Below are 26251 nucleotides of genomic sequence, written 5' to 3'. Positions count from 1 at the left end.
TTAAATTTAGTGGGGGAATTTTGCACCGAAGTTTAGTGATTGCTACCTCACATATCCTTATTTCACAAAACATTGGCTTCCATGCATGACCAAGGTGGCTATAGTCTCTAGAAGATAGAAGGGCGTCTTGCTTATAAGTCTGGAGTAGCTGTAGACGTTTAAATCTCGCCCCCAATAGAAAACTGTCATTTGGACATTGCACGACCACAGGGCCACCAAGAGACATGCTGGCTAATTGATCAGCCACTTCATGAGATTCCTGCATGTCCTGGAACCCACACTAGCCGAACCTCACAAAGCTGATGCGGAACAAATGATCGGAATGTGCGGATAATTGGAGAATCTTTTTCGGATGTTAATGCGGAACACACAGAGAGGGAGTCAGAAGGTATAACTACATGGGAAAATCTATGCTGAAGTTTTTGAAGAGCCAAAATTATTGCCAATAATTCCGCCTGGAAACTAGGTGTGAAATCAGGTAACATGATCGAAAAGGACCAATCGAGGTACTGTATCCCGACTCCAGCTTTTAAATGCAGAGCATTTTAGTAACTCACGATGTCACCCGCGTTGGCGTCCGTAGTCCGCGTCCGCATCGCTCCCCCTACACTATATAAATACTTGCCGGCGCCAGGTTTCGATCCTACGACTCTGCGGGCGGAACGCAAGTTGCACGGTACTCTACCAACTGAGCCATAAAGCCGACACAGAACGGAAGGTTACGGACGTGCCTTATATCCTTGACTCATTCAACCGTCGGCCAGAGGTGCGCCCTCTCCCCCGCGTCCTCCTCGCCTTCTCTCCGCTCGCAACGCCCTCTCTCGCCGCGTTCGGTTCGGGCGCACAACAGGTGGGGACGTGCGCAACACCCTCTCTCGCCGCGTTAGGTTCGCGCGCAAGAACAGGTGGGGCGCTCGCATCGCGCTCTCTCGCCGCGATCGGTTCGCGCTTAAACCACATATGTCGTTCGCGCGCGCTGCGGTCGCTAACATCTGTGGCGTGATCGTGACGTCAGCATCACGCGTTCGCGTGGTGGCGATTTCGGCGCTATAACACTCTCTCGCGAGGGGCATTGGATTGTTTTCGATTGGATTAAAGTGGATTGTGTTGGATTGTGTTGCGTCATAGCCGCGCCACGTTGCGTCATAGCCGCGGCAGGGGGTTCACGGCACGTTTCACCATCGACTTCATCGACAATGTCTACGCTGGAAGACAACAATTACAACAACAACAACCAATACGTAATCCATACGGCTTGCAGGCGCGCCCCCCCGCAGAAATGCTCTGCATTTGATCGTGCCCCTCGCGAGGGGGATGTTTTTTTTCGCATTTGCGCATTTCGCATTTGCCACTTGCGTCCGAACTGACTTGCGCGATTTTCATCAACTTGTGAGGCATCGGTAGCAATGACGATATGGGAATGAAGGGTTGACGAATGATCCTCCAGCAATCCATTTAGAATTCGGGCTGGCAACATCTTGGCATTCGGGGGGAAGATATTATCAAAGATTATTTCAACAGATGACACACTAGGCAGTTTTAGCATATCGTTACCATGTTTACGTTACCGTTTACCGTGTTTGCGGGAGTAGACTGCGCAGCGCGAGAGTTACCGCGAACGGTAACTTACCGGTACAGGCTTCACCGTCGCCAGCGCTTCCGGTAACACGGTAAGCGGTAACGAAAACACGGTAACGATGTGCTAAAACTGCCTACTAATACAAGTAGAGGGGAGCCGGAAAAGGTCTGCGTGAAGTGGCTGGAGCCATGACTGTACTAGCTCCATCTGGGGTCTCTGGAACCGCGTCCACTGAATGCCTTGAAAAAGATCAGGCCTCATACGGAAAATGAACTGGGGGTTCAAACAATTTGACAAAGGTTAGTACGGTCAATAATTGGAATCTAAACTTCAGTGGAGGAAACCGTGCCTCAAGGTGTAAAATAGGGTTAGCGACGTATTTTGGCAGTCCCAAGCATAGTCGCAAAGCCATTCTCTCGACGATAAATAGGGGATTTAATTTGTACGCCGCACAACCAGAAAATAGGATGCAGCCAAACTCTAATACCGGGCGGACATAACTGCGATATATCATTAACAGTGTATCTCTACGCAACCCGAATCTGTGGCTACATAGCCTGCGGAGCACGCCTGCAGCTCTTTCTCCTTTAGTAGCAATATGTTTAATGTGAGGACGCCATGTAAACTCGTCATCATAGATTATACCGAGATATTTTAATTCTGTAACTTGACGGATGGATTGCTGCCGGTACAATAGGCATAAAGAAATGGGAATGGTAACCGGAAATACTAAGACCGCACATTTTCCCACATTAAGTGACAAATGTAGCCTGTTAAGCCAATTATCTAGGGTGGCCAGATAGTTTTGTAGTCTTTGGCACAAGTCATGAATGTCTCTGCCCGATGAGTAAAAAGCAATATCATCGGCATAAACGTAAGTTGATATGCCATCCATTATGGGAACTGATCTGAGAAGAATATTAAAAAGAACCGGAGAAAGGACTGACCCCTGAGGAACCCCTCGAAACTGCTGATAGTGCGAAGATGATATGCCACCTTTCGAACAGAAGAATGTCCTTCCAGTTAAAAACGCACCAATCCACGATTGGATGTATATATGGATTTCGCTACTCTCAAGATGTGACATTAAGGTAGTATACTCTACGCTGTCATAGGCCTTTGTTATATCACGAGTAACAAGTGCGCTCACGTGTTTTAGGCTACGGGCTAGTTTAACGCGGCTCTCAATGTCAATATGAGCCTTCCAAATGAAATTCCCGGGTCTGAAGCTAATTTGAGTGGGGCTTAAAATCTTATTGCTTTCAAGAAATCGCATAAGGCTACCATTCAATATCCTCTCGACGAGCTTTACCAAGTTGCTAGTTAAGGAAATTGGCCTGATGTTATCTGCGGCGTAACCTAATCCTTCGTTTTTTAGCAATGGCACTATCTTGGAGAGTTTCCATTCTGGAGGTATCCAGCTATGTTTCATTGTCGTGTTTACTATGTTGAGTAAATCTTCAGGGGTTTCCTCAAATAAAAACTGTAACATTGGCACAGTAATGCCATCTGGCCCCGGAGCAGCCTCAGACAGCTGTGAAACAACGTCAGCCAATTCCGACATTTTCACTGGGTTGAAACCAACATTAGAAAGTTGACTGACAAAAGGAGCGGAGAACACAGAAGAAAAGCGGGATTTAAGTTCTTGTGCAATTTGTTCGAGAGCTTCAATAGATTCCTGTGTTGAATGGACCACTGAATTTTCATTGTGGAGCTCTTGAACTACCTTTCTCGAGCGAAGAAACTGGTACAGCAAACGCCTATTCTTTGGCTTTGAGAGAGCGGCAAACTTCTGGGTGTTATGAGCTTCTTTCGCTTTAGACACTGTCCGTTTGAATATGGCGGCCGCAAATTTGTAATTGGTCCAATTAGACGGGCATTGGTTTCTTAGCAGTACCTTCCAAGCCGCCTGCCTTTGATTATACGCCCGTGCGCAATCTTGGTTCCACCACGGGCTATTGCCATCTTTTTGAGAAGAGATAATGAATTGGGAAGACCTAACATCATCCAAAATGATCGAAGTAACTTGAACTGCCCTGCGTTCCTCGTTACCGGATGGAATAGATTGAAGTGCTATTTTTACTTTGTTTTGCATACGGTGTAAATTTGTATGCCGAATCATACGAGCACGTGGGGACCTAGAAGGGCACACTATCTCAAATAAAATAGGAACATGGTCACTACTTGTCGCGTGACCTAAAGTAGACCACGAAGAGAAATTGCCGGAGTTTGAAAAAGTCAAGTCTAAGACTGAAGTAGTGTTCCATCGAAAAAATGTTGCTGAACCAGAGATATAACAATGCAAATTGTTATCATTCATCCAACCACTTAGCCGCCTACCACAGGAATCTGTGCGGAGCCCCCAAGAGACATGGTGGGAATTAAAATCACCGCAAATAATAACGTGATTCTCACACGATTGCAAAACAGCATCGAGAGGAGAGGTAGAAATGACGCCTTCCGGAAAATAGGAGTTAACCACCGAAAATGCAAAACACCCGGGCAGGCTAAATGTAACTGCTAGAATTTCACAATCCACTGACATAAATTCAAATTACTTATGGGCTTTATGACAAAATTGCAATGACACGAGAATTAACAATCCACCTCCTCTGGTTAGTCGATCTACGCGGAATATCCGATAATTATGGAAATAAAATGGCCTACACGGAGTCAGCCAGGTTTCTTGCAATAAAATAACGCCTGGTTGTTCTTTAGACACTATAAAATCAAGGTCTGTGAGAGCTGACATGACAGAGCGGCAATTCCATTGTAGGACCCGAAGCGACATTACGATGAATTGATGGCTGCCACCGCAGCTTCCAAGATGTCATTTGTTTTGGGAACGTCTTGACCTTTTTTAGCTTTTTGTTTGGGAGACGATTCCAGTGAGCCCACAGTCGGAGATCCAGTCCTTTTAAACGGAACTGTTTGATTCTCCATGTCCACCGGAGAGTTCAAAGAACTGGCACTAGGTTTGTTTTCAGGATGAATATTGGAGGATTGCAGCAAAGTGGGCTGTCGAAAAAAAAAGCGAGTGACTAAAAACTAAGGTACAGAACTCGACCGCAAAAAACGTCGCACGGCAAACTAGAGCCTCAAAGGTCGTGATTTCGGCGATAACAGCGCGCAGAACGCTGCATTCGCTATCCGTGTAGAGCATGGGCAAACTTCGCATACGATTAGTTCTCGCTCGCTTTCAATGCGCTCTCTGGTGAACGGCTAAGCTGCAGCGTGCAGACACGTCAAATAAATATGCGCTATTAAAGGACGCAAAACATGCACGAAATCACACGCCCGCTGCCTGCAGAGATGTGTACTTCTATAACATCACATAACACAGCCGCATACACGGCGCGGGGCCCCGGATATTTACATACGATCATCACTGACTGTGTTGGTTTTCTAGTGCAGGGTCGTCGAATCTGAACGCCGACACGACAGTTTTGACTTCAAATGGAGTTAGACAGCGAGACAAGAACAGAATAGACCCTATGCAAAATGCGCCCCGCCATCTCACGTCGACTCCGGTAACTAGGTCCGCCATTTTGGTACGGTCGTTTGAAACCGAAACCAATTACCAAAACATAGAAGGCGGGCATTGACCGCTCTTGGTGATGGACTACAATGCCGGAGCATTGCTTCGTGCCGCAGAGCACGCAATGCAGAATTACCGGTTCAAATGGAGAAAAGGTACGTGAAGTTCTACGCTTCGGGACGAACTTTGTGACGCGAACTGTGCCGGCGCGAGCAACCTTTGTGACACGATGGGCGCGGTGCGCTTGGAGCGAATATTTGTCGTTGGTTCGCTAAGCGCGGGGTTCCGTAGTCGCTGTCCGTATGAAAAATACAGCTGCGTTGGAGTTCTCTTGTCCAGCCTTTGTATTCTAAATGAAGCCTGAGCGTGCGCCGCCTATTCATGCGACTGACAGCGGCGCTCGACCGGGAAAACAGTACCACACGTTGCCAAAATTAGGCTGTTCCTTTACTCGTCCCTGTGGCTCTGCGCCCGCTTCATTTCATTGTTACATGGTACCGCTTAGCCCCTACACGAGCCTTTATCTTACCTAGGGCTGTAAACAAACTTTTCTTGCCGCACAACGCCGTCGAAAATTTCCTCTGTGGCGGGCGCGCACGGTATGGGAGTGTGTTGTTGGTTTCTTTACGTTGCATTTAGCCGCGTGTCGTTGCAGAAGTGGCGAACGCTGTTTTATGATGATCTAACGGTGGAAAATTCGAGCTTTTGCACTTGGTTCCAGATTTTCCGGGCTGAAAGGTTTGTTGTTACGTCAAGTTAACTTGGTGCCCATTGTCATTCCAGCAACGATGTATTTACTGTCGAATATTTTGCGACTAAAATACACACTCACTCCTCTAGTTTGTCACACGCTGCATGCATGCCTCCGACGTAATGATAGTGGCCATTGATGTAGGTAGCTGAGACAATTTTCAAGTTTTATTCAAAAAGAAAACGGCCACAGTTGCATCAGGCTGCCGCGCATCAGCTTGAGAGCTTTTGCGTTTTTTGTATCCACAGTGAAAATCCCAGTAAATTAAACGACTTCGCTGATTTATAGCGCGTGCAGTATAGCAAACTGTGGATATAAATGGAACAAAAAGAAGCATTCGCGCACCCCTGCATGTCGCGGTCTAGTAAACACGACGTTGTCCAGCCTCTGCGTGCTCCTGAATGCTTGCTGGTGGCTCATAGGTGACCCTTCAGGTGCCATGCCAGTCCTTGTTTCTGTCACTGGCGGGGGGGGGGGGGGGGGGTGAGGAGAGGAGGAGGAGGAGCGGGAGGCCAGCACAACTGGGGCAAAAAACTCATTCCCAAGGCTACCAAGTTTTCTTCCAAGCGCCTGCACGGAACTTTGCTGCTGCTCGCATTGCTTCTGTACTCGACGTGCATCGAACAGACGCATTGGCGAGGGAAGGGAGGGGCCATTTTATCGCGGGCTTCTCCAGTCAATGTTTTGGGCACTCGCTGGCTTGATGCCCTGCTGTCTCGGACGTCCCCACTGTTGTGGCAGCTCAGTGCACGCAAGCTTTGGTGGCGCCTCTTAAAACCTTCGGCTTGCAAGAGGGCGAGTAGGTGCACAGCAGCCAGGATGTGACTCCATGCTCCACTACAACCCGCCGGGCACTCGCACAATGCCTCCCCAATCGCCCCACTGTCCGTCTCAAAGGTGAGGCACACAACTTAGGGCCGGCCACTTTTCTTCTGGGAGCGAAAGCAGCTGCTGAGCACATGGATGAGGCCCAACCTGCAAGAACAGAGAGAGTATCAGTAAATAACACTCAGTGAAGAACAGGACTAGTCCGCTACAGTTTATGCTAAAGGGACAGAGCAGAAAGAAGTGGCCGCAAGGAACAGACTCAAAATGACCAGATTTTGTGTCTTCCTTAACACTGTTGCAAGGGCAATAATCTACACCTCAAACAGCAATGTCGTCAAAATTGTTTGTCAAGTTCGAGCGTGCAAGTATCTCTGCATGCTTTGTTAATGCATTTTTCAAGAGAAGGAAGTTTTTAACATTTAAAAACCTCAGCGTGGGTAATGATACCAGTACCCGCATAATCGTGTTCGTCATAACTTAAGCAAGCATTAATATGATTATCTGGAACTCACTTCCAGAATCTTTCGAGATAAAAAGGTAAACATTCGGGCTATACCGATGACCCATCGAATTAGAAAAAATCTTCTATAATAGTTCAGTGAGTTCGAGCTAACGAGGTTTTACTGTATTATCTATTCGTGCACACCAAAAACATATGCGCTTTAGAAACAAACACAACCACCCCACCGCCAAAAAAGGAGAAGAAAGACACACAAACAGATTTTTGCGCAGAACATGCGCAATAAATAATGACAACACACAAAAAAAGAAAATTCAAGGCGTATGTGCGCTTTTGTAGTTGACTTCGCCGCAAAGCACGATTGCTTTGCGGCAAACGCGCGGGCGGACGACCGTCACGGAAAACGGCCGCAACCTTTCCGTAAACATCTTCGCCAAAAATCATCCCGTAAATTCGATGTACAGCATTTGAAAATACCTAATCCACCCACTAGCGGTATGGTCTGGCGATTCTCGCTTTCCTCTTTCAGAGTTACTGCAACAGGGTCGTCGCTGCGCATTTGCATGGTAAACAACGGTGAAAAAAGTGCCATACAAATGCTCATACCGGTTAACTCGCGTCAAGTAAATAACAAAGAAGGATTTACTTACTGCGAGTCGCACGTGTTTGTCCGCACCGATGAAGGCGAGCAATGCGCCTCGGTGGCTAGGCGGCATGCCCTGCTCCGCTGCCGCTCGGATGGGTCTTTGGCGCGGCACCCCGAGTGGTATGAGTCTTCGGACACAGTGGGCAGCGCAGACAAGTCCTTCGTCCACAATCCGCGGTCGGGAGCCGGAAAACGCCGTCCAGTTTGAGCCATACCGCGTTACCGTCACCTGCTCTTCCACAGTAAACAATACGAGACTTCCCGATAGGCGCCCGTACCAATATGGCCGACGGTCTCGTTTACATCAGTGTTGCTAGATCACCAAGCAATTTCGCATAGGGTCTATTGGCCCCCCATTTCATTTCATTTCATTTATTTGCTCCTTAAAGGCCCGAAGGCATTACATAAGGGGGGGGGGGGGCTTGCGCCAAGGTATAAGAATACATACACCGAAAATAACAACAACAACAACAAGACTACAATAAAAAGCAGCATCAGTTTGATTGATTGATTGTGGGGTTTAACGCGCCGACGCAACGCAGGCGATGAGGCGCGCCGTAGTGGAGGGCTCCGGATTAATTTTGACCACCTGGGGATCTTTATCGTGCGCCGAAATCTCGTACACACGGGCAAAGCAGCATCAGTTAGGAATAGCAAAACAATTGTAAACATAATTACTCGACAGAGAGAGGGAGAGAGAAAGAGAGAGAAAAAAAGAGAAAACGTGACAACGGAATCTTCACAATCGATTCGGCAGGGGTATCACGTGAAGGCTGAAAGGTTCGCCGTTTCAAGTTTTTTGCGAAATAATTTTCGGTTAGGGCATGAAGCTATGTCATTGGGTAGGGAATTCCAAATTGCTATTGCGTGAGGAAAGAAAGAACTATTCATTGATAATGTACGGCACTTGATTCTAGAGATTGGGTGACTGTGGTTAAGACGGACAGAAGCTCTTGGTGGGGGCGTTAATAAAGCATGTCGTGATTGGGACGGGAAATAAAAGGTGTGTAGAAGGCACAAACGAGCGATAACGCGGCGTGTAGCGAGGGTGGGGAGGTTGATGGACTGTTTGAGTGACGTCACACTGACTGTGTGGGAGTACTGCGATGTTATAAAACGGGTGGCACGGTTTTGTATCGATTCCAAATCGTGAGAAAGATATGATTGTGAGGGGTTCCAAATTGATGATGCATATTCTAGTCTTGGTCGAACAAACGTTAGATATGAAAGTTTTTTAACATCGGCGGATGCGGTTTTAAGGTTTTAAATCTTCCCACTTCGCCAGATTATTGTCAAATATTAGAAATTCTCTGAATTTTTTCTCTATGCATTCAAAGCCCCCCTCCTCCTCCTCCCACTCGATTTGCCGTCCAGCCCTCCGCCGTCTCGGCTGCGTGGAACTCGGCCGTTGCTGACCCTCATTGTAGGCTATTAAGTGCGAACTGGGAATGTATGCTGCAAGAGCGTAATTAAGTAAAGTGAGAGCAAACAAGGAAAGCAAGCGGCCTCTTAGTTCGCCCGAACACTTTGTTTTACGGCCACTAATTTCGGAATCACAAAACAGATTTCACGCTTCTGACGGTCGCGGCATTTTGTCACTGATCAGACACGTAACAAAGCGGCAAGCTAACGCTGCACCATGTATTCGTAACGGCGACGCAAACGAGCACTATTTAATGAAAGTGCACGCATAGTGTGCAGGTACGCAAAAGAGCGGCGCACCGCAGCAGGCGAGCCTGCAGTCCGCCGGACTCGCTGGCTTTTTAAAGCGCGATCATCGCCGATTGCGTCACTCTTCTTTTTTGATCTGCTGTTTTTGAGAAGTCTTTGTCACCTAGAGTATTAGTTTAAACTTGAAATTTCACTTAAAATTTCACTTCGTACGACCATCGATCGGTGAACCTGCGAGTAGCAGACGCCGTCACGCTCCCGGCACTTTCGTTGGCGCTGTAAACGTGTTTAGCGCTGCAAAGCTTTTTCCCCTAATGCCAAGTTGGTCGCTGAAATAGATCGGACGCGTTGGGGATGAGCTGGTGACCACGTAGCAAAATAATCGGGAGCGTCGAGCTCATTTTGCTCCTGTCAACACGGGATCCGGTGGGACCCGCGCAGCTTTGTACTACCCGGAAGTACTGCCCGGAAGCCGCTTGCGCAGCGCCCCCTGGGCAGCGCAGGAGGCCTATGCTCCTAGTCCCACAAAAGAAAAGAAAACATCCCCCTCGCGAGGGGCACGATCAAATGCAGAGCATTTCTGCGGGGGGGCGCGCCTGCAAGTCGTATGGATTACGTATTGGTTGTTGTAATTGTTGTCTTCCAGCGTAGACATTGTCGATGAAGTCGATGGTGAAACGTGCCGTGAACCCCCTGCCGCGGCTATGACGCAACGTGGAGCGGCTATGACGCAAAGTGGCGCGGCTATGACGCAACACAATCCAACACAATCCACTTTAATCCAATCCAATCCAAATCCAAGCCAATCCAAGCCAATCCAATCGAATCCAATCCAATACCACTCGCGAGAGAGTGTTATAGCGCCGAAATCGCCACCACGCGAACGCGTGATGCTGACGTCACGATCACGCCACAGATGTTAGCGACCGCAGCGCGCGCGAACGACATATGTGGTTTAAGCGCGAACCGACCGCGGCGAGAGAGCGCGATGCGAGCGCCCCACCTGTTCTTGCGCGCCAACCTAACGCGGCGAGAGAGGGTGTTGCGCACGTCCCCACCTGTTGTGCGCCCGAACCGAACGCGGCGAGAGAGGGCATTGCGAGCGGAGAGAAGGCGAGGAGGACGCGGGGGAGAGGGCGCACCTCTGGCCGACGGTTGAATGAGTCAAGGGTATAAGGCACGTTCGTAACCTTCCGTTCTGTGTCGGTTTTGTGGCTCAGTTGGTAGAGTACCGTGCACCTTGCGTTCCGCCCGCAGAGCCGTAGGATCGAAACCTGGCGCCGGCAAGTATTATTTCCTTATATAGTGTAGGGGGAGCGATGCGGACGCAGACTACGGACGCCAACGCGGGTGACATCATGAGTTACTGAAATGCTCTGCATTTAAAAGGCACTTATCAATTTTGAAGCCAGATTAGGCGACCGAACACGCGGCCCGATACGCAGTTCAAAGCAAACGGCGGTGTGCGCCTGGGGCGGCGGCTGTTCTTTCCGCAGTCCTCGGGGAAGAGCCCTCATGGCGGCGCACCAATCGCAGAAAAATTAAGTTAGGGGCCTTAAGAAAAAGGCAGCGTCTCGTGCCACGCGCGTGGCACGAGACACGCCCCCCTCGCGGTGGCTGCTGCCACGCGTGACGTCATGATGACGTCATAGCATTAATAATGGTCAATATTTTGTGTGGTGTAGTACGAAACACACATTTTTTTGTTATTTTTAGCACAAATTAACGCACCATTCAACTGTTAGAACTTTTCTAAACAAACAATTTTTGTTTTTGCGGGAGCAGCCAGCGCTGCTGCTGCTGCAGCCGTATCGCCTACATGGAGTCGCGTATTCGAAAGCGGGACGAAGCTCCGATTTTCTCGGGCCGACAACGTAGATAAACCGGAGTTCATATTGGAAGATCACTATCTGAAAACGTGAGAAAGTTGCTTGGGATTAAGTATTGCGTGGGTACCCAGCGAGCCTTTCCAGACGGCAGAAAAATAGCCGCACTAGAGTAATGTTGACCTGCGACTATGCTTGGTGTACGCCGATGCTACCTGCGTACAGTTTCAGAGTACGTGAGACGACATCGCACCGTCGACTGGCCCCGTTCGAACAAGCTACGTTCCACACAAGAAAAGACACCGTCCGCACGGCTAGGTCAGCTGGTATACCCCCCAGGTAACCGATAATTGCGCCACTAGCGCCAATTTGTCCCCTGGTGCTTGGTAGGCCAAACTGTCCAACTAAAAAACAACAAAAAATCACTGATGCTGCTATGGCAACGCTTTCGTTGATGCGCGAGGAGGAAACGCCGTGCCGCTTATCGTCTGCTATGGTCTGAACGAGCGCGCCTGTCTTTGTGTGCCGCAAGCGTGAACAAACACCGCTTGCATTTCGCTTTTCAGATAGGGTTGCTGCTGCACATCTTGTTTTCGACAGCTTTCAGTTGCTAATTTGCTTGGACTCTCAGCACGTGCAGAAAATATTTGTTTGGATATATTTCTTAGTTGAATACGCGTGAGGCAGCACGCCCTGAAGCGTGGCAATTTTGTTTGGGGCACAAAAAGTAGTAGGCGGGAAATGTGGTTTGTTCACTGATTTTATTAGCAACGTATGGCAAGCGAAGTTCAATACATGCCACAAAAGCACATAGCTGTGTATCTCGTATAGTAAGTACAAATGCCCGCATTCTGTGTCGGTTACACAAACATAACAGAAATCTTCGAACAATTCGTCGAATATACAAAATTGCTGCAGAGGTCACCGTGTTCATTTTCTGTACACAATACAATTCTACAGAAACGATGTTTCATAAAAACACGCGTTTGTGAATAATAAAATGATTATTACGTGAGATGACCAGCTCATTTCGCCACCATTAACAACCGTCCATATTCTTATTCTCGCAAACTTGCTAGCCCAAAAAACCCTTTATAGCTAGCAAATTTTCTGCGCAATTTCGCCATACATCACACTTGGTAAATGGAACAAATACCACCATATATATCAAGAAACACGTAAAAGCGAAACAAATATTGAGAGTGGAAACAAGGTACAAAAAATGTGTCCTAGCACAGGTTGAAAAGCGAAGCGCCGCTCGGCCGTCGTGCAGGTAATTCGAACTTCTCGTAACACGGAATGCGAGCGGTCAGCTGCCACGTAAATAATTTTTTGGGCTTCTTTCGTGCTAATAAGCATTCAGAGAAACTGATCGTTGGAGCGCTCCAAAGCCAAACTAGTTCGTCGAAGAAGCATTTAGGCACATTAGGCGAACATAATTTCCAAGCTTTTCTCTGGTGGAAAGAAAATGAAGAGAAACCACTCACCAAACCGATACCGAAGCGAAATTTCCGTCTGCGTGTCCGCTGGCATCAATCGGCTCATGAGAAACTGCCGACAAGTAGCTTCACATGCTTACAACATTACAGACAAATGCGTTGTACCAAACAAAAAGAAATTCACTGTAAAGCAACAGCAGAAGATGATTCGGTCCGCCCAGCAGCTTTTTTGATAAGGATAGCGCTTGCTTCTTCATAACTTTCACTGAATCAAAAGTGTGCTGCCCTGCATCCCGTCCGCTGGGAAGCGGAAAATTTTCGCTGTGTTATTCCTTCCCGAGTTGTCGCACCGCACAGCATCGAAGCACGCGTTGGGTCCTTTTCTCAGTTTCTCTGACATTTTGAGCCCGTTAGCACTCGCAGACACCAAAATTTTCACCTTCAAGGCATACTACAAAACTTCTACACGTGCACACAGTGAAAGTGGCAGGAGCAGACGGACAGGATGGCAGCAGAAGAGATAAGAGCGAAAGCGCCGCCCGTCGGCGCAACGAATGAAGCGACTAAATAAATAAATGGGGTGCCAAAAAACGAAACAGCCAAGAACACATTTTATTTGTACACACAATGGAATCACTTTACTTTATTGCTGGGTATGTTGAAAAGATAAAGCCACATATGCAAAGTTGCTGAATTTTCGCTTGGCTACCAGCGTCATGGCGGCACTTAATTTTGCGATACCGAAACTAGCCGAAGTTTCCGGCCCCTGCCGTCCGAGCGTAATTCTGTGAACCTTCCGACGCATGTCGGCGCGGTGGCATCTGCTATCAACACTTTGCACCATGGCAAGTTCAGAATGCCTAAATGAGGCGACCTGAAATCGCGGTGTGCGTTCTCGAAATGAAGACAACGTAGCAGCGCCAAGAGATAATCGGAATGTACAGTGCTGAGGACGAAACATAGTGGTGGCAACTGTTTTTTACTAGGTACATGTGCGCATTACAATTACAAGCAATTGTGCAAAGAATAGGAAAAGTAATCTTTGGTGTCCCCACACATGTACCGCGTTCGTACCACTACAGTAGATCTCCTCTTTGGAAATATTAGCAAGGAAAACTTCCGAAAATCGGGAAGTTCCTATTTTCCAGTGGACGAAATTGTAGCTTAAAATTTGTTTTACACCCAGGATGCGTTTTATGAGCAGAAAAGTCTTGTGAGCATGCGCCACAAGGATCATAATTGCATGATATTCAGCGCTTAAAAAGATTTCTTAGTAGAAACCAAAGATTTCCTAGTAGAATAAATGATTCTACGACAATTTAGGACCTGGGTCTTTCAAAAGGTAGACTAGCCAAGCGCTTCATCTAATGGCTACTGCACTGGTATAACTTTCACGTCTCACTGTATATCCTGTGGTATAGCTATGTTGGCCAGACTTGACTGAGTCCCTTCATACAAAGGAAGTTACTTCAGGACACCCAGACGATAGGGTCAGAGAAGAGGCTGTACAGACGGTAATAGGAAGGGTGTACACTTGACCGACCATCGTGTCTAATACACATACATGCACTCCAGCATATGAAAACCCATAGGTTCTGCACAGGCTCAATAAGCAACGTAAAAGAGAATCTTAATATGTGCCTGGAACGTGAAAGCATCTACGGATTGTTTGTGTAAACAGGTAGAAGCAGCGAGCATACTGCAAATGTAATTGATAGGCAAACGTCAAGGCTGTCATGGGGCGAGTTTAACGAAAAGAAATGGTGAAAAACATCCCAATTTCTAATTACATCTATGTAATATGGGCAGGAGTGACGTCATATAGACATGCACTATAAACAGCACTATAAACACAGTCATCAGTATGTTTACTGTACGTAAGCACTCAAGTGATATGATCAAACGGAACTAGAGGCCCCACTGCAATCGCCCAGTTATGTTTCTTTGCAGTGGAATAGGTCGGTATCTGTTAGTCGCGTAAACAAGATTCTGGGATGCCATAGAGAAATACCTGGAAGTTGGCTATGGAGCTCCGACTGCTTTACACGTTTTTTGTAATACCAATTATTTTGTTTGAAGTTTGCATTAAAATTGATGTCTTTGGTAGTCTTTTTAATGAACGAAACTCCTTCGTGGCCACAAAACAGTGGTCGATAAACAAATGCTCACTTGCTTTAGTGGCTTGTAACGATTCACTAAAATTTCCTATCGCCAACCAAAGGAATCCATGGCTCGTACACTGCAGGGTAGTGCTACTCTCCAAAAACAATTGACAGGACTGGAGACTAGCATGGCCCACAGGCTCCATAGGTGAAAACCAGTTGCCCATCCACACAGTGCCATAAAACAGACAATGGCGTGAACCTCTGCTAAATATTAAGCAGGTTCAAAGGGTAGGTTTGCATTGAGATTTTTATGCCAAACATTCACTGTGCGTGGATTAACTATTTAGGGGGCACAGGTCATTTTTGTTATTTCGGACAGTTCTCGAAGGGTTGCCTAGATGTTCTTTTACAAAAAAGGGAAAGCTCTCAGTTAGGGATCTCAAAAACATTGTTTAGCCTCTCCAGCAATTGTCCTAGCCTGAAGGAACTCGGCTGATAGTTGGTGCCGACTGTCGTCCTCGCTTGCTATAGAAGGTGGGTCCTGTACAACAACCCTTGATAAGCTAAACAGTAGAAAAGAGCGCTGATGAACCACAGCCCACGGCTGGGGCGTTAAAATACCTATTGACGTACATGTACAGGGCATTTACAAATTTTTATCCAAAAAATCTTATGATTACACACAGTCCCTCCTTGGAAGGGGTTTTTCTGACAAGGTGCTTGAAATTTGTTATTAGTAACATAATAAACTCATCATTCGTCCCTTTCATTGAGCATGCTTACGAGCTTCGTTTTAAAAACCCCGCTGTTTCTATTTCACGTATAAATGAACTGCTTATGCGATATTCTCTTATTTACCTATTTTCGAAGTAAACTGTGTTATACCGTAAAATCTGATGTGCCGATTGCGTGCAGACGTAACATTCTTCAATGGGACATGCGGAACATGAAGCTCAGTGCTGATAAACGTAAATCAGCGAAAATAAAGCTTCCCATATTGCTTCTTTATTTTTGTAACTATTCTCTCTACCAAATACCTTGGTGGTAACTCAACTAAGCTCACCTTTTCCCTAGGCCTTCATTATTATTTTGCTCTGCAATTATACATTCTCAGCTGGAGCATGCCTGCTGAATTCAGGCCCCAACCATGCTTTGCTATTTCGCAATTGCAGCTGTCTGAAATATTTCTGTTTAGGTTTTGCCAATGATTTCGAACAGGCCACTTAACTAGTGCCAAAATCATTTTATACCTTTAATTGCTATTTATAGCAAACAATATTCTATCATATTTCATAAAACATTTTGTTGTAACCTCACGCAATGATTTTGTTACACCGCCAGCCTGGTTCATAAATCTTGGCGTGAACATAAATGCCTTATTGCAATACATTCACATGCCCGTCTTGCAGCAAATATGCAGTGACAGACACCACACGTTTTGGCTTTCCAGCGTAGCTTTGGTGTCAGCAAATCGGAATCTTTTTCTTGCCTCATCTGCAGCGCTTTGTAGTCAAGCAAAAAGATCACGTGCTGGTTTGGCTTTCCCGCAGGACTCTAGTGCAGTGCCAGAAAGTATCGCTTGCGTATTCCTTTTTTGTTTTTGTTTTAATGCAATGCATCTTCCAGAAAAACCCTAGCATTTTGTTTGGAAATGGAGCTTCACACCACAGACAGTGCACAGAAAGTAGAGCTACTCACTTTTTGCGTAGACACGGAAGTTTGGTAGATCACTTGTCATTCACAAGCAAGTGTTGGATTTCTGGCTGAAGGTGCAACGCTGGGATAGTTTACTAGTTGGGGAAAAACACAGCGCTGATAAACGGTGCTGAAGTACTAGGAAAGGTGCCGTGATCAACATGGTTTCCATGTGTTAGCAGCTTTTCCGTCCAGTGTTTTTCATGAATATTTACCAGGGTGCCTTAACATGGCCTGTTTTTGTGTAACAAAAATGTCAACAGTGAAGCGCTTATCAATGCTCCCATGCTGCTCATTGATACCAGAGCTAAAGTACGTTCAGCAGTCATTTTATTGTTAAAGCCACCCATGATCCCTACACCTTCCTGCTGTACTGCAACTTTCACAAACACCGACAGACAATCACATTCACGCACATGGTCTTGGCTCCAGTTCTTGCACAAGGTATGAAGAAGTAATAAAGTTCAAAAGTGTCGCTGTTTCACCACTATGAGTATGAAGAAGTACTCTCGGGAGCGGGCAATGTCAAGCTCGACACCAACCATTTCCCCGTAGTTGTACTTGAAAAACCATTTTTAAGCCTGTTGGCTTAAAGGATTGTTTAAATGCCCGTTTTGTGGAAGAAAAAAAAAGCTTATGAGCACACAACACAAGCCGTGAATTTGTTTTCTAGCAGCTGGCTTCTTACAAGACTTGCACCATTGTGAACGAAATGTGGGACATTTTGTTATGCCCCTTACCCGTACCGTAATTACCCGATTCTAACGCGCCCCCGATTCTAACGCGCACCCGATTTTCCCGGCAAAAAAACTGAAAAAACTTGCACCTCCTATTGTAACGCGCACGGAACTTTGTCAGCAATAAAAACGAATGCGAGAGAAACGGGCGATTTATTTCTTGAAGTAATGTCACTCATCTCACTCCTCGTCGCTCTCCGCTGACCACATCTCGTCCTTGGTGGCGTCAAGCGCGTTCGCGATGCAACACTTCATAACGGACGTTCAACCATGGTCGATGGGATCGTGGCCCACGCCTCGCACGCCCATCCTGCGAGCTTCTCCAGAGGCGCATGCTTCATCCGACCACTCGTTTTGAACGCGTGAGAGCCGCTGCTGCCACTGCTGTTATCGAGCGCGCAAGTGGAACGATTTGACGGTTTGTGTGAACGCCGATAGAAAAGCCTAGGCGCCTGTGCTTCCTGCGTCCGAATAATCGTTGCTAAAAGCTTTGGCGCCATCTAGAGATGGCGATGGCGATGGGCGAGACGAAATTTCCGTTGTTTCGGCAGTTTTGGTTTCGTATCCGATTCTAACGCGCATGCGATTTTTCGACCTATTTTTCCGAAAAAAAAAAGTGCGCGTTAGAATCGGGTAATTACGGTAAGTAAATTCACTTGAGCAAATTTCCAAAACAGTTTACTCAGTGCGGAGTTAAGAGCAATAGAATGTGAAACATCCCCTCACAATTGGAAACTCTTCCTGTTCACTACCCCAAAGGCTTGGACAGTAGACGCTTAAGCATGCTTCACCAGTTGCGAATTCAAGAATTAGTGTCAAGTTGAATTCTGCAGAGTGCTTGGGATGGGCATATAGATGTCACAGCCAAATGGAATTTGTGGATAGACTGCAAGCCTCCGAGATAAGCTCTCATCATCATTAGCCCATCCTGCTGAGAGTGAATGAAAGTATTGTGGCTGGTTATGTTCAATTCCAACCAAGCCAAACACAAGAGTAAAGAAGGAACGAGCCTATCAAAATACATACTCAATGCAGATGCAGGAGGAAGTTTTGTTGCCTAACCAGGTTAGAGGAGGAAAAAGGCACTGGAGCAAAGGAAAGGGAAATAAAAGCCAAGCAGTAATTGTTAACGAAATCCTGTGGTGCTAACAGACAATCAACTGGCAAGGGTCACGGGCTATCCTATACATCCTTTGCCACTTCTTTACATCCATTTGAGCAGATAAGAAGCAGATAAGAACTTTTCATCAAACTTGCTAGCTGGCAGTTCTGCGTACCCTCTGTGGATAATTTCAAGGTAGACAAAACGTTACAAATCTGTTTCGTGTGCTTTTAATAATGGCTGCTTACACGTTGCTTAAAATTCGCAGCTGATTTTAAGCCTTGCCTATTATTTCATTAAGACTTTCCAAGTTGAAAGCACAATGGTACTCGAAGCAACAAATTTGAACATAGATGAACAATAACTGAACTGTCACTTGTTAACCTTATGCACACCAGACTTTAAAGGACTATTTAGCAGAAGTGCCAAACTTGGCCCACACGGCGATCTTATCGGCTGCACTTCTCTCATGCTTGCACAGCCTCCTTGCACCAGCCAGTCAGCGAATGGTTTCAGCGGTATCTTGAGTAGATATGCCCTTGGACGAGCAGTTGGGCTCCACCCACGGAAGTGAAGCTGCGATCCCTGCACGGATTCTGCAGCGCCGCGTGCACAGATCGTTTCCGCGGAGTAGTCAGGATACACTTCTCGGCGATAGTAGTACTGTGGCTACTGCCCCGCGGGAAAAATTTCAGAAGCTACATGCGAGGTCGGATTGCGTTCGATGATGCCATGCGCTACCTGACGACACTCGATTCGTGCACACGCTGAAACTGCGTCGCTCGCGTTGGCATGTCATCAAAGACAGTTACCTCGTTAGCCACGGCGCGACGCGATGGAAAATACTGATCCCCACGTTTTATCATTGAGCCACCCCACCAGAATCAGAACACAAGGCTTGGCATGGAAGAAGCGAGGCACAGGTAGACAACGAATGCAGGCGCGTAAAGCCGATGGCACGCAAACTGCAAGACAACGTGAAGCTTACAAAATATTAAACGACAACACGATAGATCTTGGAGCATGTTAAAAGCGGGACGAAGCAGCGTGCAGAAAAGGACGCGTTAGCTTACAAAGGCGTGCAACAGCAAGTTCACGAAAAATACACAATCTAAATAATTACAAGCACACCTCCCAACAAGAAAAAGCGCTGCGAGGCAGCCGCTGTACAGGGAGATAAGGACGTAACGATGCGTGGGTCCTGCCATTCGAACCACGGGCGGAGAACATCGGGACACAAGACGTGAACACCGTGCTGCCGTCGTCGTTTGCACAAAAAAAGTGACATGATCAAATGACGTAAATATAACGTTTATTTTGTGAAGTCACAGGAAGTCACGTGATTACTTTAGCTGGACGTTACTTCTGCGCGGCAGCAGCCACCGCGAGGGGGGCGCGTCTCGTACCACGCGCGTGGCACGAGACATAGCCTAAGAAATATGGCGGTGCCCTCGGAACGCCGAAAATTCTTGTGTATATGACCTTAGATTCTCTACTAGCGTACCAGTCAGCGAAATGTCGCCTGTGTGCTTGTTTGGGGTACTTTTACTTCACCGACATTACTGCGCTTAATACAGGGCCCTGTTCTGGACGCCGTAAATTCACCGTGAACTGTGAATTTGCCAGTAGCTTTTTCTTATTGGCTTTCAGTTGAGGTCCCGTGCTTTCGGTTGACAAAGAAGTTCTTTGTTCTTTCGTTATTTTGGCGTTCCATGATGTTTACTGGCCCGAGTTTTAAACGTTGCCTCATTTCTCTCTACTGAAAGCGCATGATTCTTGGCCGGCAATGAAAACCTAGACGAAATGCAGCGGAGATGACAACGTACACCAGTCTTTGCTATTCTACTACAATACGACTTTTATGTCCCGCCCTCTCTGTGATTGGCGCAGAAGACGTGACGTAATGTAAGCCGATGGTGAGAACGTTTCGTCACACATTGGTAACTTCCAGCGTAAAAGTGACGTGATGTCGTAACACCTTGCAAATGCCGGCTGCTGTCGCCGTGAAATAGTGGCCCTATTCTCGACGCACTAAATTCCCCCTGAACTGTGAATTTGCCGGAACTCTTTTCTGATTGGCTTTCAAATTTGGTCACGTGATTCCGGTTGACGAAGCGGTTGTGTGTGCTTTCATCATTTTGACGTTTCCTGACGTCAAATGGCACCAGTTCTAAAGTTTGCCTTATTTCTCTTTACTGAAAGCGCATAATTCTTGGACGGCAATTAAAAACTAGACTAAATGCGTCAGACATGACAACGTAGGCCTGTCTTTGCTATCCAACAACAATATGGCTTGTATGTCATACCCCATGCCCTCTCTGTGATTGGCTGAGGAGACGTGACTTAATTTAAACAGCAGGCGGAAACGATCACGTCACACAATGACATTTTAAGCCTGCGTAAAAGTGACGTAACGTTACATAACAGCTTGAAAATGGCGCTGCTGTCACCATGAAATAGGCGAAAAATTTCCCGTCCGTCAGTGCCATGAAATCCCCGTGAATTTGCAGCAGGCGCAGTTTCGCATAAGGCGCGTTTTAAAGCATGATTTCTACCTAAAGACTGTTGACTGTTTCCTAGTCAGCGATCATGTAACCTACAAGTAACCCAAGCAGCAGAAATTTCCAAGCCCAAGCATGGCAAATCATCAGTGGCCAATGTGTCCGAGCTTGACAATATACCTCGGCCGCCATTATTGGCAGGCGCTTGGGAAAGGTGACATGCCAACAATTGGCCAAGCTCTGGAATGCCAATATTGTACAACGCTTGGCAAAGTATGTTGCCATGATAATGCCTATAGGTGGACCCCACGCCATTTTCATGCACATTTTTGGCTTTGTGGCCAGTCCTTATGACCAATGCCTATTTTATGAGTTGCCTCACGGCCCGATTTCCGCTTTATACATGCCATTATACAGAAAATTATTTAACGAGTGCGCATTAATTACTTGGTAAATAATTTCCTGTTCAATGGCATGCATAAAACAGAAATTGGACCGCGAGGCACAATAAACAAACTGCATCAACTTTGCGAAGCAATTATGCGACTTGCCAAATACAATTGAGCACCACAACACACCGTGTCTCTCTGTGTAGCTTTTTTAATTATGCACATCAAATTTACGAGAAACCTGGCTTAACAGTGGCAAGAATACGAACACAAACACGAAAGCAAACACAAACACAATAGTCGAGAAAAAATTAAAAAAAAAAGCGCTGCTCATGAAGCGTGAACCAATTATGCTTCGTTCAACTGCTAGAGATGCCTACAAAACAGGAGCATTTAGGTAAATGAAAACATGACTGTCCTCCCCGGTAATTCGCCGACCTGCCAAGATCACAATATGTTGTTGAACAGCAATATTGTAAAATAGCCCAGCTTGGAAGGCTTGTCTCTGCTGCATCCGCCACTTGTCCACGGGAAACACCTTTACGTCGTAGTTAAAAAAATAGCTCACTATAATGCTAAATGCACGCTGCTTACTAAATACAGCACCTAGCACTAGCCTTGACACATGTACGTGCAAAAATATTCAGCCTAAACTTCTAGCTTGTTAACACTCGCTATGAAAAATGAAACGTACTGCACTATTCATTTTTGAATACTGCGTTTTACGGTAGCAGTTACTTGGCTCGTTCTTGAGCAAACAGTCCGAACAAATGGGCTTTACTCTTATTGCCGTAGCGCAAGGTAATATGAAAAAAGTACAATAGACAAAGCAACACGCCAGCGGTTCCGTTAAATTTTGTTGTAGCTACTGTAGCCACATAAACAATAAATCGCGACTGCAATGTCGTGCCGTCAACGTTTTGTTAGCGTAATTTTATTTTCTAACAACGCGGGATCAGAGACTACAAGGCAACGCACCACACAATGGGTTCGCAACGCACGAACGTTCACGTTTTTTAAAGACGATAGCTTGCTTGGGCTACTTAACCTCAGAAATTTTGGTCTGTCTGTCTGTCTGTCTGTCTGTCTGTCTGTCTGTCCGTCTGTCTGTCTGTAACTCGATTCAGCCACCCGGCCAAAGTAAATTGCTAACTGCGCAATAGTCTTATGTGCTCACAGCCAAATGTAAACGTCTAAGCCCGGTTTATATGTTCATACTTGTCAACTTTGTTGAACAAGAACAAGGCATTACGCAAATATAAGACAGAATTAGTACACGAGGGATATTTACAGTGTTTCTTTATTAAGAAATTCATGGGTGCTTGGTTTTTCGATAGCAAATGATATTCTACATCTACTGCAGAAAACCGCCGCCTCCTGGCGGCATATGAAAAATCACGCGGCAACAGCAACGAAAGGTTCCACTAGCTAGGTTCCACGTTCTGCTTGGAACGCACGTGGAGCACGGCCACGCGGATCTATAAACCTTGTAGTCTGCCGCCTCCATTCACGGGCGTCTCCGCTGTACTGCAGCGCTGGCATCGAGGAACCCCGCCTGTAGCAGTGGAACGCGGTAAATTCAAATCGCCTTGAGCAAACCTTTAGTGTGTTTACTTTGGGATGAGCGCGACGGAAGAGGAACAGCATGAGAGGTGAGCGGAAAAGCGAAGGGGGGCATTTCCTTGGCAAATGACTACAAAGACTATCGTCTTTTGACGACATTTGCAACGAAAGAAACAGATATGCGGCCAATTTTTTTTTTTTTTGCAAAACATCTATTACAACTTGGAGGTAGAAGATAAACTTCGTGATCTTTGAATGCCTTATATTTTAAGGGGTAACCAAATACAATTAAAGCGACGCTACAAGCCTAACCGATTGGATATTAAACTGGTTACGGTACGTGTTGCTGTCGCCGTCGCTCACTTCTGAATCGTCAGACGCGCCAGATGCGAACGGAACCGACGGAGAAGCCCAGCGGCAGTGTAATTACTTTGTCGCTCGACAATATCTTTACGTTGCTCAAGAAAATAATGAAACGAAAGCTTCATTTATAGCTAGAGTTTAATGAAGCCAGCTTAATACATCCGCAACTCTTATACTGCACAAGATTCTTGCTTCAACGCATGCTGAACGTCGTGAACCTGCAGTGGAAGCACGGCCGCTTGTTCGGAGAACACAAAGCCGGAAAAAGGATAGCTAGAACTGGCGTCGCACAAATGGAAGCACATGTATTTGACCACTTAATTTTTCGCAAGAACCAACAACGTTAAGCAGCCCTCACGAGCGCCAGTTGTTATAAACGACAGCTGTAGTTTATGTGCTTTGTCGTTTCCCGTAGTATTCATCAGAAAGACGTGTTTTTGCCGCCGAGCTCAACCGATTGGACCATCAACCATTTACACTAGAGACTATTCTAGGACACCGACCCCTACAATCGACTTCGCAGAAAGCAACAAAAGCCCTTTTGCGAGGAAACAGGCTTAGCCCAAATAACCAAGAAAATAACCAAGAAAAGTGACTGTTTAATTTCTTTCTGCGCTGATCGAAGTCGAGTTTGACGAATGAGTGAATCGGCGACATCGGTACGCTCCGCGGGTATCAACCACAGCGCTTCGCTCCGTCATTTAAAGGAGCCATGAAGAGAAAACAAAAGTTTGGTTCATTCAAAAGATTGTCTCGTTAGAATCATACTGACACCACTTTTAACGTAAACTTCGCTCAAATAAGCTACATAATTAGGAAAAACGGGAATGGTCATGCGACCCACCAGCTCATTTCCTGCAACAGAACCTATGATGTCACATGAGCTGAGCTCTGCGATTGGCGGAGGCTGGCAGAAGCAGACGAAAATTAGGTAGAGCTCACAAACTAGACGAACGAGCGATTTGCGCTTAAATTTAGGGCACATTCTTTACAAAGCAATAAGAATGATGGGACAAACAGTGGAAGTTACGAAAGCACATGTAAACATAGAAGTACTGATGCGTTCTGCTGTTCGTACTGCGCACAGCATGCTTGGTTTAGCTGCACAGCACTACGGGGCTTGGGGTTGTCTCAGACGACACTGGCCGATTGACGCAAGCAACGGTGTCTTACGTGACCCCATTTGTCGAGCGAGCACTGTTTCAGGGAACGACTATTTTCTCCCAGAACAAAAACAAGCCAGGTTTAAATGCGGGCAAAAACAAACCAAACGCTTGCCACGGTATGGTGGCGCCATGTTACGGAACGTAAAGAAACGCGGGAACAAACCAACACCGCTGTAAAGGGGGTGGAGACAACCTTAGAACGGTCCCGTAACGGGCTCAACGCGTTATTTTTTCGTTTCCCACGACACCTAGCAACGCGAAACAGACAATATGATTCAAACTTCTTCAGTAAACCGCGTTGCGGCGATAATTTTAGCGCGGTTTTGACACAATGACTTGCTTCGGCGGCGAGCGAGCAACCGAAAATGGCGGCGCCAGCGTATACGTGTCTCTACCCTGTACGGCGGATGCGTGAATGAAGGTATTCTAGGCTGCAGAGCGGTCGGTTCGTGTGATGTCATTTGGGACCACGAAAACGCACGATTGAGCGGGAAAATCAAAATTTTAACCTAAATTGTTTAATTTCTCAGTGAATAAAGCACCGTTTGTATCCGGACAAGCGCTGGGGCACTATAAAACACGAAATCTTTCGAATAAAACCAACTTGCATTTTCTCTTCATGGCTCCTTTAAGCGATGGTCGCGGCCGTCTTTTTCTGTGATCACGCCATAAACTTGTAACATAGCAGCAGACGATGGCGTGGCGGCCGGGAAGGGGATAACGCAAAAAAGCTTGCATTGAAGCGGAGAGCCCGACTATGTTACTAAAAGCGATTGAAATAAATAAATAGATACGGTAAAAAAATGCTTGGTGTTTTTTTTTTTTTTTTTTTGCTCAACATCCGCTTTTCGGTCGCTTTTGGATCAACGTTATTCGATCGCCTTGTTGGGGCTGACGCCAATTTTGATCTGCAGAAATGTGTTTCTCTTGCCAGCCTCAGCTAGCGTCTTAATTTTTATAGCACATGTCAAGTGTTTTTGTATCTTTTATGCGCAATATTTGACACCTTTGTTGCGGTCTTTATGAGTGAATCGTCAAATTACACTGCATGTTGTGGGAGCTATAAGAAGCATTCATAAGCGGTTCAGCCGTTCAGCCGCGAAGGACGATTTGGCAATCCGCCATAAGGCTGGCGGGAGTGGCAGTTCGGTGCAGCGTTACCCGCGACATGTGCGTAGTGGTTTGTCGTTCTTTAATCATGGTACACTGGGCCGTGTACGGCTGCTACACTCGCCTTACCTAATTTGCGGTGACTTTAATATGTACCATAAGATCTGGGGCAGCGCACATACAAATTCCCGGGGAGCGCGGCTAGCCGAGCTACAATCAGTACTCTGTTCAGCCTCTTAACGACGGCAGCATCACTTAAACGAAAAACGAGAAAGTGAGCAGCTGCATTGACGTCTCTTTTATTTCAAGCAGCTGGGCTGCAAAACTTTCCTGGTGCACAGACCTGGAAACAAGGGGAAGCGACCATTACCCAGTTTTGCTTTCTTACCTTGACAAAGATGCGCTCCGAGAAGGAGCGAAGGTCAAGTGCACTAACTGGGAGGCCTATGAAGAGAGCGTGGGTCATAGGATTACAGCATCAACTAGCGATGACGACATAATTCGTATCATAGCTCGCTGCCTGCGGGAATCATCGGGTGTTATGAAAAGGCCTACAAATGTTAGAAAGGATGAAGAGCATGAGAGGCTACGAGCCATTCGCAGGCATGCAGAGCGCAAGGCTCGACGTACCAAAACTTTGGAAGACATGCAGCACGCACGTAGGGTGCAGAGACACGTGAGGCGCCATTTAGAGAAGTTAAACAGGCAGCGATGGAAAGAGTCTTGTGCGAAATTGGATGTTCGTAAGCCTTTGTCGCACATCTGGCGTGTAGTAAAGGGCA

General features: G+C 46.6%; 1 long non-coding RNA gene across 1 annotated transcript; it reads right to left on the bottom strand.

The window, feature by feature from the left end:
* Positions 1-6353: 6353 nt before the first annotated feature.
* LOC144163145 (uncharacterized) lies at positions 6354-8094 on the bottom strand. Its single transcript, XR_013320839.1, has 2 exons — positions 7807-8094; positions 6354-6843 (listed from the first exon to the last, which is right to left on the bottom strand). It is a non-coding gene; the product is annotated as an uncharacterized LOC144163145 (long non-coding RNA).
* Between the last annotated feature and the right edge of the window lie 18157 nt (positions 8095-26251).

This window comes from Haemaphysalis longicornis, unplaced genomic scaffold (genome assembly GCF_048455015.1).
Source record: "Haemaphysalis longicornis isolate Haplotype H1 unplaced genomic scaffold, Haemaphysalis longicornis Haplotype H1 scaffold_1, whole genome shotgun sequence".
NCBI classification, from domain to species: domain Eukaryota; kingdom Metazoa; phylum Arthropoda; class Arachnida; order Ixodida; family Ixodidae; genus Haemaphysalis; species Haemaphysalis longicornis.
The sequence above is the reverse complement of the archived record's forward strand: the minus strand, read 5'-3'. Positions and strand labels throughout refer to the sequence as shown.